General features: G+C 41.4%; 1 protein-coding gene and 1 pseudogene across 1 annotated transcript in view; one reads left to right on the forward strand and one right to left on the reverse strand.

Moving 5' to 3' along the window:
• CSMD3 (CUB and Sushi multiple domains 3) overlaps nucleotides 1-17,389 on the reverse strand; it is a 778,187-nt gene that overhangs the window by 719,089 nt on the left and 41,709 nt on the right.
• Nucleotides 1-17,389, forward strand: part of LOC100081141 — a 74,573-nt pseudogene that overhangs the window by 45,989 nt on the left and 11,195 nt on the right.

Raw genomic sequence — 17,389 nt, forward strand, 5'->3', positions numbered from 1 at the left:
GTAACTCAGGCCCAGAGAGGTGAAATGACTTGACCAAGGTCAAACAGCAGAAAGGTGGCATGGCTAGAATTAGAACGCAGGTCCTCAGACTCCCAGGCCTGTGCTCTGTCCACTAGGTCATGCTGCTTCTCTAATTTTGCTTTTGGAACAAGTTTTGCCATTTCATCTGCTTCATCATGCTTTCCCATGAATTGAAAATGAATTTGTCTTTAGAAATAATTCCATGAAACCTCCTAAGTGAATAAGGAAGTTGGAGAATTTGATCTTAAACAGTTCACTTTAAAGACTGGGAGATTTCTGACAGGTTAAACAACAGGCAGTTCTCGCTTAATATCCTTAATTGGTTTGGAAAAGGGAGCATTAAATGAAACAGAGTTAAATGGACTGCGTTTTCCCTTATGACATTGTAAATAGGTTTTTCTATTCCCATGGCATATACTTAGGTTAATCAACGTTGTGAATTTCACACGGTATCGCCAGTCAGCCAAACAATTGATAGCACATGCAAAGGGTGCTCTCAAGCATACTGAGTTTCTGAACACTGGTAAGAGTGGGTAAGAGTTGGTTATGCACTTTTGTTTCAGGATAATTTACTGAAAGGATCCACATTCAGAAGCAAATATAGAGCAGCAATGAACTATACATAAGAGAACAGTCTCCGAATGCCACTTCTGTGGTGCCATTGCACAGAGCAAGACACATAATGGTATGAGCATTAAAATGAACTCAGTGGGTTGGAAGAAACCAACTTGATGGTAATTTCTTTAGAGTGCTAAATCAAAACTAGCACCAAGAGAAGCAGATGCATCCAGGACCTAAATGGATTCAGTTTAATCAGTGTGTATTAATCTTCATCCTTTGCCCCAAACAGAAGAATATCTAATTAGAGAATGGTTATTTGTGACAGAAATTTGTTCAGCTGTCTCCAGATGAGTATTTATGAAAGTTACAAATATATTCTGAAGATATCTGCAGTAAACCTCTAGCCATAGGTGTACTTAAGTTTAAAGTTCTATAGCCCGGCTCCCTTTCACTTGTTGACATGGTTCTTTCCAATCAATCACTGATATTTATTGAGCACAAAGCACTGGGTTAAGTGCCTGGCAGACTATAAACAGTTGAGTTGGCAGATCTCAACCCAGATCTCAATGAGTTTATATAGTCTAGTGGATTCCTCCTTCCACATAAAATGTTTATATCCTTATTTCTAGCTTGGGTTAGTTATTATTATGGTATTTATTATTGTTGACTAGTTGTTAGTTGACTATTTACTTACACAAAACCCAGTTGTTGTCACTAGCAACAGCTCACTAGGATTATACAGTAAAATATAGTGGCAAAATAAGCAGAAAAGGGAGTACCTGAGTTTCAGGTTTTTTTCCTACCTTCTTATGCTTCCAATGCTAACTGAACACCACTGAAACAAGAAAGATACGCTTTCAAAGTAGTGAAGTGCTTTCACTCCACTGCAGAGCAATTTTAATGTTTGCAGAAGATCTATGGATTTAAAATGGAGATCCAACAGTCTCAAACATAAGCACCTCATAGAGAACCATAAGAGAAGCAAGTGAAATCCCAAAGGCCAATAATGCCCTTGAGAGTGTACATGGTACAATGCTTCACACTAAACTAAATCCTTCTCTGATCTGATTTATAAATTTGAGGTTCCCTTCCTCCCCATTAAAAAACATAAAGAAAAACAGAATTGGAGTCCCTTGCTATTTCTTTTTTCCAAATTCAAAACAACTGGCGTAATCACCAGTTAGATTACAGGTGCTGAGTCTCATTGCTTATTTAAAACACTTCTCAAAGTTCTATTTCAGACATGCCAACAATATAATTTAAAAAAAAAGAAATCATTCTGGAAAGTCCTCTTGGCCACCTAGAGACAATTTGCCCTTCCAAAGCAACACGAACTGTGTTTATGACATTTATAAAACTGTGTATGTAAAATATATAATCCTATGCTATTGTACAATTTCCTGATTTTGGCAGGCTCATTCCTTAATCACGTAGTTGGGCTAACAGTGGGTAGGAGCAATCTTCTTTCACAGAGCAGAATAGAAGCCATAGGAAGCTTTACCTGTAGTGACCTTTTCTTAAACAAATGACATGTTTTTGCATTTCTTGAAAGAAATGGTCATGGAGATGATGGCAGAAAAACAAAGAACAGAATAAGGATGAGGAAGAAATTTCCCCCCCCCCACTCCCACCAAAACTAATGTGACGCTAACAATTTAGAAAAAAGGAAACTTTGCATAAAATCTACCTGTTTGATGGTTCTGTAGTTGAGAAAGTAGCATACTAGACAGTTTGATGTAAGTTGTTGGTGAGCTCCTTTCCAGAAAATGAAGGGGCATGAAAAAGGAACGGGATAAATGGAATAATTTTGAACAAGCAAAATTATTGCCTTCTCTCTGTGCCTCCCAGGGACCCTACTCCCATCAAGCCGGATTGGAGATAGAAACACCTGCAGAGCCTCCTCAGAACCTCTGCACCACAGCCAAGTCAAACATGTGGTTCCTGCAACCTTGCCTCCCTGCATATTCATTTCTCTCTTCACCATGGCCAGTCAATCAATCAGTAGTATTTATTGAGTGCTTACAGTGTGCAGAGCCCTGTACTAAGTGCTTGGGAGAGTACAATACAACAGAGTTGGCAGACATGTTTCTTGCCCATCAGGAGCTCACAGCCTAGTGGGGGAGAAGATAATGATAATAATAATAATAATTGTGGTATTTGTTAAGACATACTATGTGCCAGGCACTGTTCTAAGTGCTGGGATGCATACAAGCAAATTGGTTTGGACCCTGTCCACCATGCGTCTCACAGTCTTAATCCCTCTTTTACAGCTGAGGTAATTGAGGCACAGAAAAGTGAAGTGACTTGCCCAAGTTCACCCAGCAGACAAGTTGCAGACTGAGGATTAGAACCCATGTCCTTCTGACTCCCAGGCCTGTGTTCTAACCATTAGAACAAATGAATAACAAACTGCCCTCCCTCTATGTTGGCCAGAGCCCCGGTTCCCAGAATGTTCTGTGTACACTGAGCATAAAAACAGTGCTGAGCCTCCTCAGACCACCTCCACTATAGCCTTTTCTTCCTTCACAACCTTTCCACTGTGGCTGAACAAGCCACCTTAATTTCCCCATCATCCAGGGCGTTGGGTGCCAGCCATGACGCCTCCCCAGGAAACAGCACTGATTACTCTGCATCACTGAGGAGACCCCAGCTCATCCTGCTTTCTACCACCTCGACAGGAAAGAAAACAGTACTTACAGCATATAACCAGTGGTGACAGTACCATTAATGTAGCTAAAGGTATGTCCTGAAATCTGAACCTTTAGCCGCAATACCCTGACATGTTTTATTTTGTGTGTTTGTATTATTTGCATTTGATGCTGTTTTAAAGTTTTATTGCTTCATTGCTCCCAGTGTGTCTGCCTTCAGTCTAATTACATTTCTATCCCCACATATTATGAGGAGGCAAAACTCCTTCCCTCACCCTTGTTCAGGTTAATTTCTAATTCTTCTTAATCCAAACATGACTTCTGTGCTGATTAAACATGCAGTGAGTGGAAAGAGGTGCTCATTCTGTACCTGGAGTTGGAAGTGTAGGCTCTGCTCCATCATCTTGGTCCTCTTCCAACTTGGTCTGGCAGTGCAGTGTCTAATTCCCACCCATGTATTCTATCCTGGCATGGTAGCAAGGCTTTGGACTCAGTAAACACTTAATACAATTACTACTTCTTAGATCTTTGAGCCCATATAAGGGGCAGGATGTGCCTAATTCCCATTTATTTATTCTCCACTAGTGCTTAGTAGAGTGTTTTGCACACAGTAAGTGCTCAATAAATACCATTACTACTCTATCAGCACTTGCACACAGTAGGTGCTTAATATTTTTACTTTCCCATTTTACCCCAGCTTGAAGCCCTGGACTTCCTGCCTGGATTCTTCTTCAGAGGCCAGGTGGCCACTCTCCTCATTGTACTGCCAGACCAAGTTGGAAGAGGACCAAGATGATTGAGCGGAGCCTACACTTCCAACTCCAGGTACACAATGAGCACCTCTTTCCACTCACTGCATGTTTAATCAGCACAATAGTCATGTTTGGACTAAGAAGAATTAGAATTAACCTGAACAAGGGTGAGGGAAGGAGTTTTGCCTCCTCATAATATGTGGGGATAGAAATGTAATAATAATATACAGCATTTGTTGAGCACTGGGGTGGATGGATACAAAATAGATTGGATACAGTCTCTGTCTCGCTTGGGGCTTGCAGTCTTAGGGAGAAGAACAAGTACTGAATCCACATTTTATATTTGAGGAAATGAGGCATGGAGAAATTAAGTGACTTCTTAATCAATCAGTGATATTTCTTGAATTCATACTATGTGCAGAGCACTGTTCTAACTGCTTGGGAGAGTGTAAAAAATTAGAATTAGCAGAAAATTTCCCTGCCCATATTGCCTTCTGCCAAAAAAAAGGTCACTCAGGAGACAAGTGACAGAGCTGCGATTAGAATCGAGACTCAGACTCTCAGGCCTGTGCTCTTTCCACTAGGCCATGCTGCTCCTCAAGTGAGTTGGAGAAGTGAATAGCTGGGTGGTGGGGAGAGTTGGTGGAGCATTCAATAAATATTACTGGTAGACTGATGGACGGACAGGATGTTAGGAGACTGTGAATTTGGGGAGGGACTTGGAAAATGGGTGATGCATGAGGAATGGAGAGATGCCTACATAGTTGGCCACTTGAGGGTACTGTGGTGGCATAATCTTAGCTCTTCACTTAGCATTGGTTTTGGAAACAGAAGCTCTGGTCATTGCTAGTTATCCTATCTCATTCCGTGGAGCTGCTGAAAAAGTGGAAGTTCCATTTCTTACCCACCCGCTAGGTTGCAGCCTCTATATAAAACTTGTTGGGAGAAACTGAATATTTCCCTGACAGCTGAAGACCCTATGCCCATCTCATCCCCACACTTCCATGCAACACCTTCTAGCCAAAAGTGGCATCAGTAACATTCTGGGTAGAAAATTTTACATTAAGCCTTGCCAAGAGCAATGTGTTGCTTCTCTATAATTTCGCAGCATCCGTTCCAACATGACAACTTCAGATAGACGATCGAACAAGCACGGAAACCTATGCAGTTAGATTTACTCAGTTTAACATCTTAAAACATTTGGTGTTTCTATTAGACTTTCCTCAGTGTAGATATTCAAAACCCATTGCTAATACTTCCTTCTGGGTCAGAATTCAATTTTCTTTCAGGGGCACTTCAGCAGCTCCTGGGTATGAAGCTCTGTAGGTGCTTGGGGGAGTACAGTACAGAGATGCAGCATAAACAGTGACACCAAATGGCCAGTGTTACTTCAGGGGCTCAGAGACCCTATCCCAACTTCTCCAGAGTATATGTTCCACTCCCAGAGTGTCCTGATCATAGGCTTTAATATTAAGTCACATGACTCACGAAGAGGAGTCAATGTAGAGGAAAGTGGGTGCTGAATCACAATACTGGAGAAGGAGAAGCACCATGGCTTAGTGAATAGAGCAAGGGCCTGGGAGTCAGATGGTCATGGTTTTTAATCCCAGCTCTGCCACATGTCTTCTGTGTGAACCTGGGCAAGTCACTTCACTTAGAGAAGCGGCGTGGCTCAATGGAAAGAGCCCGGGTTTGGGAGTCAGAGGTCATGGGTTCTAATCCCATCTCCGACACCTGTCAGCCGTTTGACTTTGGACCAGTCATTTAACTCCTCTGTGCCTCAGTTACCTCTTCTGTAAAATGGGGATAAAGACTGGGAGCCCCACGTGGGACAAACTGATTAACTTATACCCCACCCCCAGCGGTTAGAACAGTGCTTGGCACATAGTAAGCATTTAACAAATGTGATCATAATTATTACTTCACTTCTCTGGGCCTCAGTTATCTCATCTGTAAAATGGGGATTAAGACTGTGAGTCCTATGTGGGACAGGGACTGTATTCAACCTGATTAACTGAATCTACCCCAGCACTTAGTGGCACGTAGTAAATGCTTAACAAATACCATTATTATTATTGTTAATACCATACACAAAGATATCTGGTGTCATATCTATCATATCTATTATCCCAGCGGTGCCTGAAGCTTCGGCTGCTTTATTTGGCGAAGCAGCATGGCTTAGTGGAAAGATCTTGGGCTTGGGAGTCAGAGGTCAGGGGCTCTAATCCCAGCTCCGCCACTTGTCAGCTGTGTGACCTTGGGCAAATCACTTCACTTCTCTGTGCCTCAGTTATCTCATCTGTAAAATGGGGATGAAGACTGTGAGCCCCACGTGGGACAACCTGATTACCTTGTATCTAGCCTAGTGCTTAGAACAGTGTTTGGCACATAATAAGCGCTTAAAAAATACCCACATTATTATTATTATACTGAACTGGGGAAAAATTAGCTGCCCAATATTAGGCAGCACAAATGATCAAGCTAGTTTTTTCATAAGGGTTATAGTCCTGGGATATGTACAGTGAAAGTGAACATTAGGCTTTTAACCCGAAAGTAGATTAATTTTGTCAAAACTGCAAATACATTTAATTCAAAGTGATAACATTGTGAATAGTGTATAAACAGCAAATTAATTTGATTCAAATTGATAATACTATCAAGAGTATATTTTAGGAATGATAATTCTTCAGGTATTGTATACTTTTTTGAGATTTTTCCATGACATCCTTGGCCTTAATTATTTCTAGTAACTTAATGGTATGTAATGATCTAAGTCATGTCTCATGGACTTACCAGCTTCTCACATGCTTGAGTGTTGATAGCTGTGATTGCCAGGGAATCTGAGGTTTCCATATCCATTCATTCATTCAATAGTATTTATTAAGTGCTTACTATGTGCAGAGCACTGAATTAAGCACTTGGAATGAACAAGTCGGCAACAGATAGAGACAGTCCCTGCCGTTTGACGGGCTTACAGTCTAATTGGGGAGACAGGCAGACAAGAACAATGGCAATAAATAGAGTCAAGGGGAAGAACATCTTGTAAAAACAATGGCAATTAAATAGAATCAAGGCGATGTACATTTCATTAACAAAATAAATAGGGTAATGAAAATATATACAGTTGAGCAGACGAGTACAGTGCTGAGGGGATGGGAAGGGAGGGGGGAGGAGCAGAGGGAAATGGGGGGAAAAGAGGGTTTAGCTGCGGAGAGGTGAAGGGGGGTGGTAGAGGGAGTAGAGGGAGAAGAGGAGCTCAGTCTGGGAAGGCCTCTTGAAGAAGGTGAGTTTTAAGTGGGGTTTTGAAGAGGGGAAGGGAATTAGTTTGGCGGAGGTCAGGAGGGAGGGCGTTCCAGGACCGCGGGAGGACGTGGCCCAGGGGTCGACGGCGGGATAGGCGAGACCGAGGGACGGTGAGGAGGTGGGTGGCAGAGGAGCGGAGCGTGCGGGGTGGGTGGTAGAAAGAGAGAAGGGAGGAGAGGTAGGAAGGGGCAAGGTGATGGAGAGCCTTGAAGCCTAGAGTGAGGAGTTTTTGTTTGGAGCGGAGGTTGATAGGCAACCACTGGACCCTCTTTCTGTGCATTGGTTTCATTCATTCATTCAATAGTATTTATTGAGCGCTTACTATGTGCAGAGCACTTTACTAAGCGCTTGTAATGTACAAGTCGGCAACAGATAGAGACGGTCCCTGCCCTTTGACGGGCTTACAGTCTAATCGGAGGAGACAGGCAGACAAGAACAATGGCAATAAATAGAGTCAAGGGGAAGAACATCTCATAAAAACAATGGCAAATAAATAGAATCAGGGTAATGTACATCTCATTAAACAAAATAAACAAAATAAATAGGGCGATGAAGATATATTCAGTTGAGAGGACGAGTACAGTGCTGACGGGGAGGAGGAGAGGGAAAGGGGGAGAAGAGGATTTAGCTGCGGAGAGGTGAAGGGGAGTTAGAGGGAGCAGAAGGACAAAGGGGTGAGCTCAGTCTGGGAAGGCCTCTTGGAGGAGGTGAGCGTTAAGTAGGGATTTGAAGAGGGGAAGAGAATTAGATTGTCGGAGGTGAGGAGGGAGGGCATTCCAGGACTGCGGCAGGATGTGGCCCAGGGGTCAACAGCGGGATAGGCAAGACCGAAGGACGGTGAGAGGTGGGTGGCAGAGGAGCGGAGCATGTGGGGTGGGTATTACAAAGAGAGAAGGGAGGAGAGGGAGGAAGGGGCAAGGTGATGTAGAGCCTTGAAGCCTAGAGTGAGGAGTTTTTGTTTGGCGGAAAGGTTGATAGGCAACCACTGGAGGTGTTTAAGAAGGGGAGTGACATGCCCAGAACATTTCTGCAGGAAGATGAGCCAGGCAGCAGAGTGAAGAATAGACTGGAGTGGGGCGAGAGAGGAGGCAAGGAGATCAGAGAGAAGGCTGACACAGTAGTCTAGCCGGGATATAACGAGAGCCTGTAGCAGTAAGGTAGCCGTTTGGGTGGAGAGGAAAGGGCGGATCTTGGCGATATTGTATAGGTAAGACCGGCAGGTCTTGGTAACGGATCAGATGTGTGGGGTGAACGAGAGAGCTGAGTCAAAGATAACACCAAGGTTGCGGGACTGAGAGACGGGAAGTATGGTCATACCATCCACGGTTATAGGGAAGTCTGGGAGAGGACCGGGCTTGGTAGGGAAGATGAAGAGCTCAGTCTTGCTCATGTTGAGTTTTAGGTGGCGGGCAGACATCCAGGTGGAGACGTCCTGGAGGCAGAAGGAGATGCGAGCCTGAAGGGAGGGGGAGAGGACAGGGGCGGAAATGTAGATCTGCATGTCATCTGCGTAGAGATGGTAGTCAGAGCCACGAGAGTGAATTAGTTCCCCGAGGGAGTGAGTGTAAATGGAGAACAGAAGAGGGCCAAGAACTGACCCTTGAGGAACTCCAACAGTTAGAGGATGGGAGGGGGAGGAGGCGCCTACGAAGGAAACCGAGAATGACAGGCTAGAGAGATATGAGGAGAACCAGGAGAGGACGGAGTCCGTGAAGCCAAGGTGAGATAAGGTGAGGAGAAGGGGATGGTCGACAGTGTCAAAGGCGTCTGAGAGGTCAAGGAGGATTAGAATGGAGTAGGAGTCATTGGCTTTTTCAAGAAGGAGATTGGTACATCTCAACCTTCAAAATAGGTTATCTGGAACCAGTGACTCAGGTTTACATATAAATTATAGCTTGTAAAATGAAACCTTGCATAGAAAACCATGCAGTGTCTAGAATCAAAATGACAAGGTCTGGGAATTACTAAGTCTTTTAATGGGGGATAATAGTACTCTTCCTACCCCTCCCTCGCTCCCTGCTCTCCCATTTTCTTTTCCACTCTTCTTAATTTACCTTGGTATCTCAACAAAATTTTAAAATTTTCACTTTATTTCATAGGAGTAGTGTCTCGTGACTTTACAAGGTTTTAAGACCTCAATCTGACATCATAAGGGTTCTTTTATCCTTTTAGACTGTAAGCTCATTTTGGACAGGAATCAAGTCTATCAATTATGTTGTACTCTTTAAAGTGCTTAATATACAGCAAGCTTTCTAGCAGCAAGGTGTAGTGAATAGAGCCCAGACCTGGGAGTCAGAAGGTCACGGGTTCTAAGTCCCAATCTGCCACTTGTCTGCTGTGTGACCTTGAGCAAATCACTTCCCTTCTCTGGGCCTCAATTACCTCATCTGTAAAATGGGAATGAGACTGTGAGCCACATGGGGGATAGGGACTCTGCCCACCTTGATTTGCTTGTATCCATCGTAGTGCTTAATACTGTGCCTGGCACCTAGTAAGTGCTTAAGAAATATCACTATTATTATTATTAATAAGTACAATTGGTTGATGCTACATTATACTAAATTTGCTAAGAGCTCAATAAATATCACTGATTGATTTACTAATTATACTAAATAAGAATTACTATTGAAAAATTCACAGAAGTAGTATAAATATTAGCACATTAATATTACACAAACTTTGAGGAAAAAGTGATATGCATTTCATACTACTGATGTTAATTTTATAAAAGTAATATTCCAAATTGGCATATTTAATTAAAACATAATCCTGTAATGGGTGACTTAACTGTTGTAGTTTACCTTTTCAAACTAGCACATTTTGGGTTATTAACAATTAAATATTAACCAGGTGCACTATTGACTTTCAAGTGAGAATGGAATAACTATCCAAGCATTAAACACATTTGCACTCTCTGGTTATAAAGACTGTCTTTTTAAGTCCTTATTCAGGCAAAATTGTCTTTAGAATCAGTGGGAGTTCTTACAAAATAAGGACTGAATTGAAGTTAATAAACTCACAGCTGTGTCTATTTTAGAATTGCGTTTCATGGTTTTTTTTAAGGCTGGCTATTAGATTTTCTGTATTAACTAATGAAACAAACTTTTAAACTAGAAACATGGTAAATAATTAAGTAAAACGGGGACTAATTTTAACATCTCTGTTTATGATAGTTATGTTGCAAAGATGTAAGATCATTATCATGATGTGCAGAAGAGACTTTTAAAAGGGGTACTTTTCATGCATTATTCAATCAATGCTTTGTGTAATTTTTCCATCGCATCTTCTTCAGTAGTTCCATCTCATTTTGTTTTATCAATCTGTATAAAAAATCTTCATATATATCAGCTTTAATAAAAATTATTAAAGCATCCTGAAAATGTAAGAAATATGGGACACCTGCCAATAGCAGCAAGCTAGGAGGTAGATCTTTTTAACCCATCCTTCAAAGGCAGTACAAAAGAAAATAGTGGTAACAAAACACTATTTCTTCCTATGGTTTTGAAGTTCTAAAGTCATGGCAATTTTCACATTTATACCTTGAAAATCCCTTATTTCTCTGAAATACACATTTCGAGCTGTTTAAACTTCAGCAGTAGAAAGCAGATCTCTCCCTTTAAAATTTTCACGATCAAAAGGGTTCGTCTCAGTCAATCATGCCAATATTTTTTCTAAAAACCTCTGTGACTCAAAATAGAGAGTTTTTAATCTTTAATGATACAAAGAATCACTGACTTCAGTACAACTAACAGAAACAGAGTGGTTACTGTTAGCCATGCATGGCCGGAGAATTGATGTATTCACACATAGAGGAATTTTACAAACCAGGAAAACATGTGACTCTAAAGCATGATTTCAAGGTAGGGACTATATGAATCTGAAAAAAATAAATAAATAACACCGTTTTTCGTGTTATTGCTTTCAAGAATTTTCAAAATCTCCCCCCCAAACCTGATAAATCAAGAACACTTAAAATATATTTAAACTCGCATTTTAAATCTTGAATGTTTCAAATTGCACGACACAATTTTTTGTGTACACATTTTAGGAAGTATATTTTTCATCTTTATTTGCCCTGCATACACAATGAATAATGACTCATTCTCATTTGTGAAGCAGCATGGCCTAGAGGAAAGAGCGCAGGCCTGGGAGTCAAAGGACTTGGGTTCTAATTCCGGTTCTGCCACTTGTCTACTATGTGAACGTGGGTAGGTCATTTAACTTCTCTGTGTCTTCATTCATTCATTCATTCATTCATTCATTCAATAGTATTTATTGAATGCTTATTATGTGCAGAGCACTGGGAATTAAGACTAGGAGCCATATGTGGGACAGGGAAGTGTCCAGTCTGTTTATATGTATCTAACCCAGTGATTAGTACAGTGCCTGGCACATAGTAAGTGCTTAAGTAATACCATAAAAATTTGACTTTTCTGCTCAGTATTATTCCATTATACTAAAATGAAGTTTCTGAAATGACGCTAAATATAGTGAAAATTGGTGACATAACTTTTAAGTTAGGATGCTCAATTTCCAGAACCAAGACCCTACTGCTCAAAGCACATTACGGCCAAGCTAAGGAGTTTCTTTGTGCCACATGCTGGTGCCACCTGAGACTTTTGCACTAATTTGCTGCTACCATCCGAGAACTCTAAGATTTGGGACTTCTGAAAGACAGAGGAAGTATATGTTGGTATTTGTTAAGCGCTTACTATGTGCAGAGCACTCTTCTAAGCACTGGGGTAGATACAAGGTGATCAGATTGTCCCGCGTGGGGCTCACAGTTTTAATCCCCATTTTACAGATGAGGGAACTGAGGCTCAAAGAAGTTAAGTGACTTGCCCACAGTCACACAGCTGACAAGTGGCAGAGCCGGGATTCAAACCGATGACCTCTGACTTCCAAGCCCGGACTCTTTCCACTGAGCCATGCTGCTTCTCCAAGTATATGGGGTTCATTCAGCCAGTCCTGTTCCTTAACAGCTGTCTGCTGAAGTTCAGAGAAATGCCAAATAACCATTGCCCCACTGTGATATGAAGTCTCCAGACTAGTAGGCTCCACAAACGCAGAATACCCCAACTCATTTGTGGTTGTAACCTATACCGTTTTGTTAAAAGTTTCAGTAGCAACAGTACTATAAACAGAATCTTAAACCAAATTCCAGATGAATGGTCTAATTCCTTATCTGGTACTTCATCCTAACTTACCCCTTGTGCCTAAGGATTCTCTGACCAAGAGCTCTATTCTTTTGTGGGTATGCCATCTTCAGTCCCTTCCTTGGAGTTAGCCTTCCTGGTAACTGACAGTTTCCCATACCTGGTCCCTTTCAACCCTTAACAGGAACTGTATATCCTACATTGATGCTTTTTGGACCCCCTAAGATGGACTCCTCCTTTTCCTCATAGTTTTAGGGTTTCTTCCCCCTTTCCTGGCTTCCCTCTTCCCAGATCAAATTCTCCCCTTTAATTGGTTATGCTCCTATTGATGTCCAAACAAAAACTGACATCTCCAGCCCTGATCTCTCTCTCCTTCTCACCAGTCTCATTCTCATATCCTGATCCTCCTCCAAGAGACCTTCCCAGACTGAGCTCCCCCCTTTTCCCTCTGCTCCCCCTCCGCCCTCTGCTCCTCCCCCTTCCCCATTCCCCCTTCACCTCCCCTCAGCTGAGCCCCCTTTCCCTCTGCTCCCCCTCCCCTCCCCACCCTCTGCTCCTCCTCGTCCCCCCTTCCCCTCCCCTCAGCACTGTGCTTATTTGTATATATTATTTATTTCCCTATTTATTTTGTTAATGAGGTGTACATTACCTTGATTCTATTTATCGTGATAATGTTGTCTTGTTTTCATTATGTTTGGCTCTGCTGTCTGTCTCCCCCGATTAGACTGTGAGCCCGTCATTGGGCAGGGATTGTCTCTATCTGTGGCTGAATTGTACATTCCAAGCGCTTAGTACACTGCTCTGCACATAATAAGTGCTTAATAAATACTATTGAATTATGAGTGTATGAATGAAGGAATGAATGAATGAAAGATATCTCTACTTGAATGTCCTCCCTTCACCTCAAATTTAACATGCCGAAAACAGAACTCCTAGTCTTCCCATTTAAACCCTGTCTTCCCCTTGACTTGCCCATCATTGTAGATAGCACCACCATCCTTACTCACAAGCCCTTAACCTTGGCATTATCCTTGATACCTCTCTCTCATTCAATCCACATATTCAATCCATCACTAAATCCTGTCGGTCCCGCCTTCACAATATCGCTAAAAACCACTCTTTCCACTCCATCCAAACTGCTTCCACATTAACTCATCCTATCCTGCCTGGATTTCTCCATCAGCTTTCTTGCTGACCTCCCATTCTCCTGTCTCTCCCTACTCCAGCCCAAACTTTACTCTGCTGCCTGTGTCATTTTTCTACTAAAACATTCAGGACATGTCACCTGGCTCCTTGGAAACTCCAGTGGTTGCCCATGCACCTGCACATCAAAGAAGAATTCCTCACTATTGAATTTAAAGCACTCCATCATCTTGATCCCCATCTCACCTCACTTTTCTTATTCTACAACCCATCCTACATACTTCACTCCTCTACTGCTAACCTTCTCACTGTGCCTCGATCTTACCTATCTTACCACTGACCCCACGGCCATGTCTTGCCTCTGACCTGGAATGCCTCAAATCCGACAATTACTCTTCCCCCTCCAAAGCCTTACTGAAGGCACATCTCCTCCAAGAGGCCTGCCCTGACTAAGCCCCACTTTTCCTCATCTCCCACTCCCTTCTGCGTCACCCTAACTTGCTCCTTTTACTCTTCTCCTCTCCCAGCCCCACAGCAATTATGTACCTATCTGTAATTTTATTTATTTGTATTAATGTTGTCTCCCTACCTCTAGCCTGTAACCTCATTGTGGGTAAAGAATGTGACAGTTTATTGTGGTATTGTACCCTCCCAAGCACTTAGTACCTGGTTTTGCACATAGTAAGTGCTCAATAAATATAACTGAATGAATGAAAAAGAGGTTTCTCCCTGACTTCTTTTACTGTTCTAGAAACTTCTGGGCTTTCCCCTTTATCTGTATGAGAAGCTAGATTGCTAGACCAGCACAAAAGCCTTTTGAGGCATTAAAACTCTAACAAGGAAGAAAAAAGAAAAAAGACTAAAGCAATCTTCAGTATAGGAGACAACTCATTCATACAGGATTAGGTTACCTGTAGATTTGAATCTGACTATAACTCTGTGCTTTATGATTTAAAAATGGAGGTGTGCCATTTATAGTTTCCATATTCCCAAAATCCTGCTGGCAGTTTGAAAGCAATTGTAACCTTTTTAACTATTCATATCTTTTAAACTGGGAATATATGGGTGTAATTGAAATATATAAATATGTACTTTGTAAGTCATACATATTTCTTGTTTTACTGATATTTTTCCAATTCTTCATCATTTACATGACTATTTTCAACTACTATGGGGAGAAAAACTTTAAACCTTTTTTCAGAGTGATTGATCATCTATAGGGTTATTCAAAATTATCTATAATTCTTTTTATTTATTGTACTTCCATTTTACCTAGTTTTGAATCTTTTTCTGTTAGCAAAATCTGTGTTTATACTGAAAATCCTGAAGCTGCTCCTTAAATTATTTCTGCTGTTTTGACACGCTACAAAAAACAGTTTGTAGGTGATGAGGTGATGAGTCGAGTCATATCTTGAATCTGGAAGCATGCATAAGAGCTGACTTAAGGGAAATATAACAAGAAACTTGCCAAAGATAAATTTTTAGTGAACTTTTCTCGGCTTTTCACCAATCATGATGGACTCTGCAAAATATTGAGGTATTTTATCCTTTCTTTACATAAATTACCTTTCACTTCAAACATTTTATTCAGTCTATTGTATTTATTGAGCACTTACTGTGTGCAGAGCACTTAACTAAGCGCTTAAGATCAAATTCATTTCTACAGATACTTCCAGGTCCTGACTGCAGTGTTGATTTTTTAATAATGTTGGTACTTGTTAAGCACTTACTATGTGCCCAGCACTGTTCTAAGTGCTGGGGTAGATACAAGGTGATCAGGTTGTCCCATGTGAGGCTCACAGTCTTAATCCCCATTTTACAGATGAGGTGACTGAGGCACCGATAGGTTAAGTGACTTGCCCAAAGACACACAGCTGATGGGTGGCAGAGCCAGGATTAGAACCCATTACCTCTGACTTCTAAGTCCATGCTCATTCCACTGAGCCATGCTGCTTTCACATTGTGACCAAATACTTACAGTTCTTTCTGTTTTTATAAGTATGTTTTAGATCACACTTCCTCTGAGAGGACTGAGAAGAACAAATCTACCTCCTCCAAGAACAATTCTTAGATCAAACTATTTCTCCATGCAAAAATGAGAATGTTGACATGAAATGATATTTCTTTAGCTCACTGAGGCTTTGGGTCCCACGTAGTACCTGATTAATATTGTATCTATGCCAATGTTTAGTAGAGTGCATGGCACATAGTAAGTGTGTAACATGTGAGCCCAATGTGGGGTAGGGACTGTGACCAACCTGATTTAATTGTATCTACTCCAGGGCTTAGCACAGTGCTTGGCACATAGTAAGCACTTAACAAGTACCATAATTATTAAACACAACAATTATTTAGCACTTGTTAATGAAAGATTATGTATTGCACTTTAATAATAGTAATGTTGGTATTTGTTTTGTGCCGAGCACTGTTCTAAGCACTGGGGTAGATACAGAGTAATCAGGTTGTCCCACATGAGACTCATAGTCTTCATCCCCACTTTACAGATGAGGTAAATGGGGCACCGAGAAGTTAAGTGAGTTGCCCAAAGTCACACAGCTGAAGGGTGGCGGAGCCGGGATTAGAACCTATGACCTCTGACTGTGACTGTGACAAGAGCCTGTGCTCTTTCCACTGAGCCATGCTGCATTATAGTCAATCATGTCTATCTGTGCTTAATAATGTGTTCAAAGTTAGGTTTCTCTTATACTTTCTTGAATATCCCTATATTTACTGATAAACTGTGGATAATAACTCCAATGCAATCCAGGGAAAAAATATCTAGCACTGTGGAAAACTCAGAGAGAAATTATGAGATATTCTTTTCTGGAGCTTCTCTTTTCAGAATCCACATTTACCCAGAATGATAATCGATAAAAATAATGGAATAACCTTAGTTTGCGATTTTCAAGTGAGAGCATCTTGTAAGCCCAGATTTTACCAGATGCACAATTAGCAAAAGGGAAAAATATGTTTATTTTGCAACGGAGAGGCTGTTCTACATACAATTTTCCACTCTGCCCTTTGCATAACAGAAAACATGTACCAACATCTTCCTTGGGTTGGTTTCATTTCCTGACCAGTGGTTTGAGTCCTGAAAGAAGTCAACTCATCATGGTGTTCCCATCCATGAATCAGGTCCAAAGCTTTGCATATGCCATCTTTGGATAGAGGTTGTTGTTCCTATGAACCACCACAGTCACAACAAACCCGTAAGGGCATGTTGGCAGAGAATGAAAATGAAGCCTGCACCTGTTCGAGTCCCATTTAGACTTAATAAAGGACAAGGATACCACATTCCAGGTCTCAGCTTAAGCTGATTGGACCAAGTCCCAGAATTCACATACTTTTTTAGACTTTGTTAGGAATTAGAATTTGCTAAGCAAATTTGTTGTGGGCAGGGAAGATGTCTACCAAATCTGTTATACTGTACTCTGCCATTAAATTCAATTACATTTATTGAGCGCTTAATATGCAAAGCACTGTGCTAGACACTTGGGAGAGTACAGTATAACAATAAACAGACACACTCCCTGTCCACAATGAGCTTAGAGTCTAGAGAGGGAGACAAATAATATGACTAAATAAATAAATGCACACAGTAAGTGCTCAATACATATAATTGTTCAGCCATAACAATCATAGTAATAAAAATGTTGGTAATTCATAAGCTCTTACTATGTGCCAAACACTGTTCTAAGTGCTGGGGTAGATACAGGTTTATCAGGTTGCACACAGTCCCTGTCCCACATGGGGCTCCCACTCATCCCTATTTTACAGATGAGGTAATTGAGGCCCAGAGAAGTGA

The sequence above is a fragment of the Ornithorhynchus anatinus genome, chromosome 4 (genome assembly GCF_004115215.2).
Source record: "Ornithorhynchus anatinus isolate Pmale09 chromosome 4, mOrnAna1.pri.v4, whole genome shotgun sequence".
Classification (NCBI taxonomy): domain Eukaryota; kingdom Metazoa; phylum Chordata; class Mammalia; order Monotremata; family Ornithorhynchidae; genus Ornithorhynchus; species Ornithorhynchus anatinus.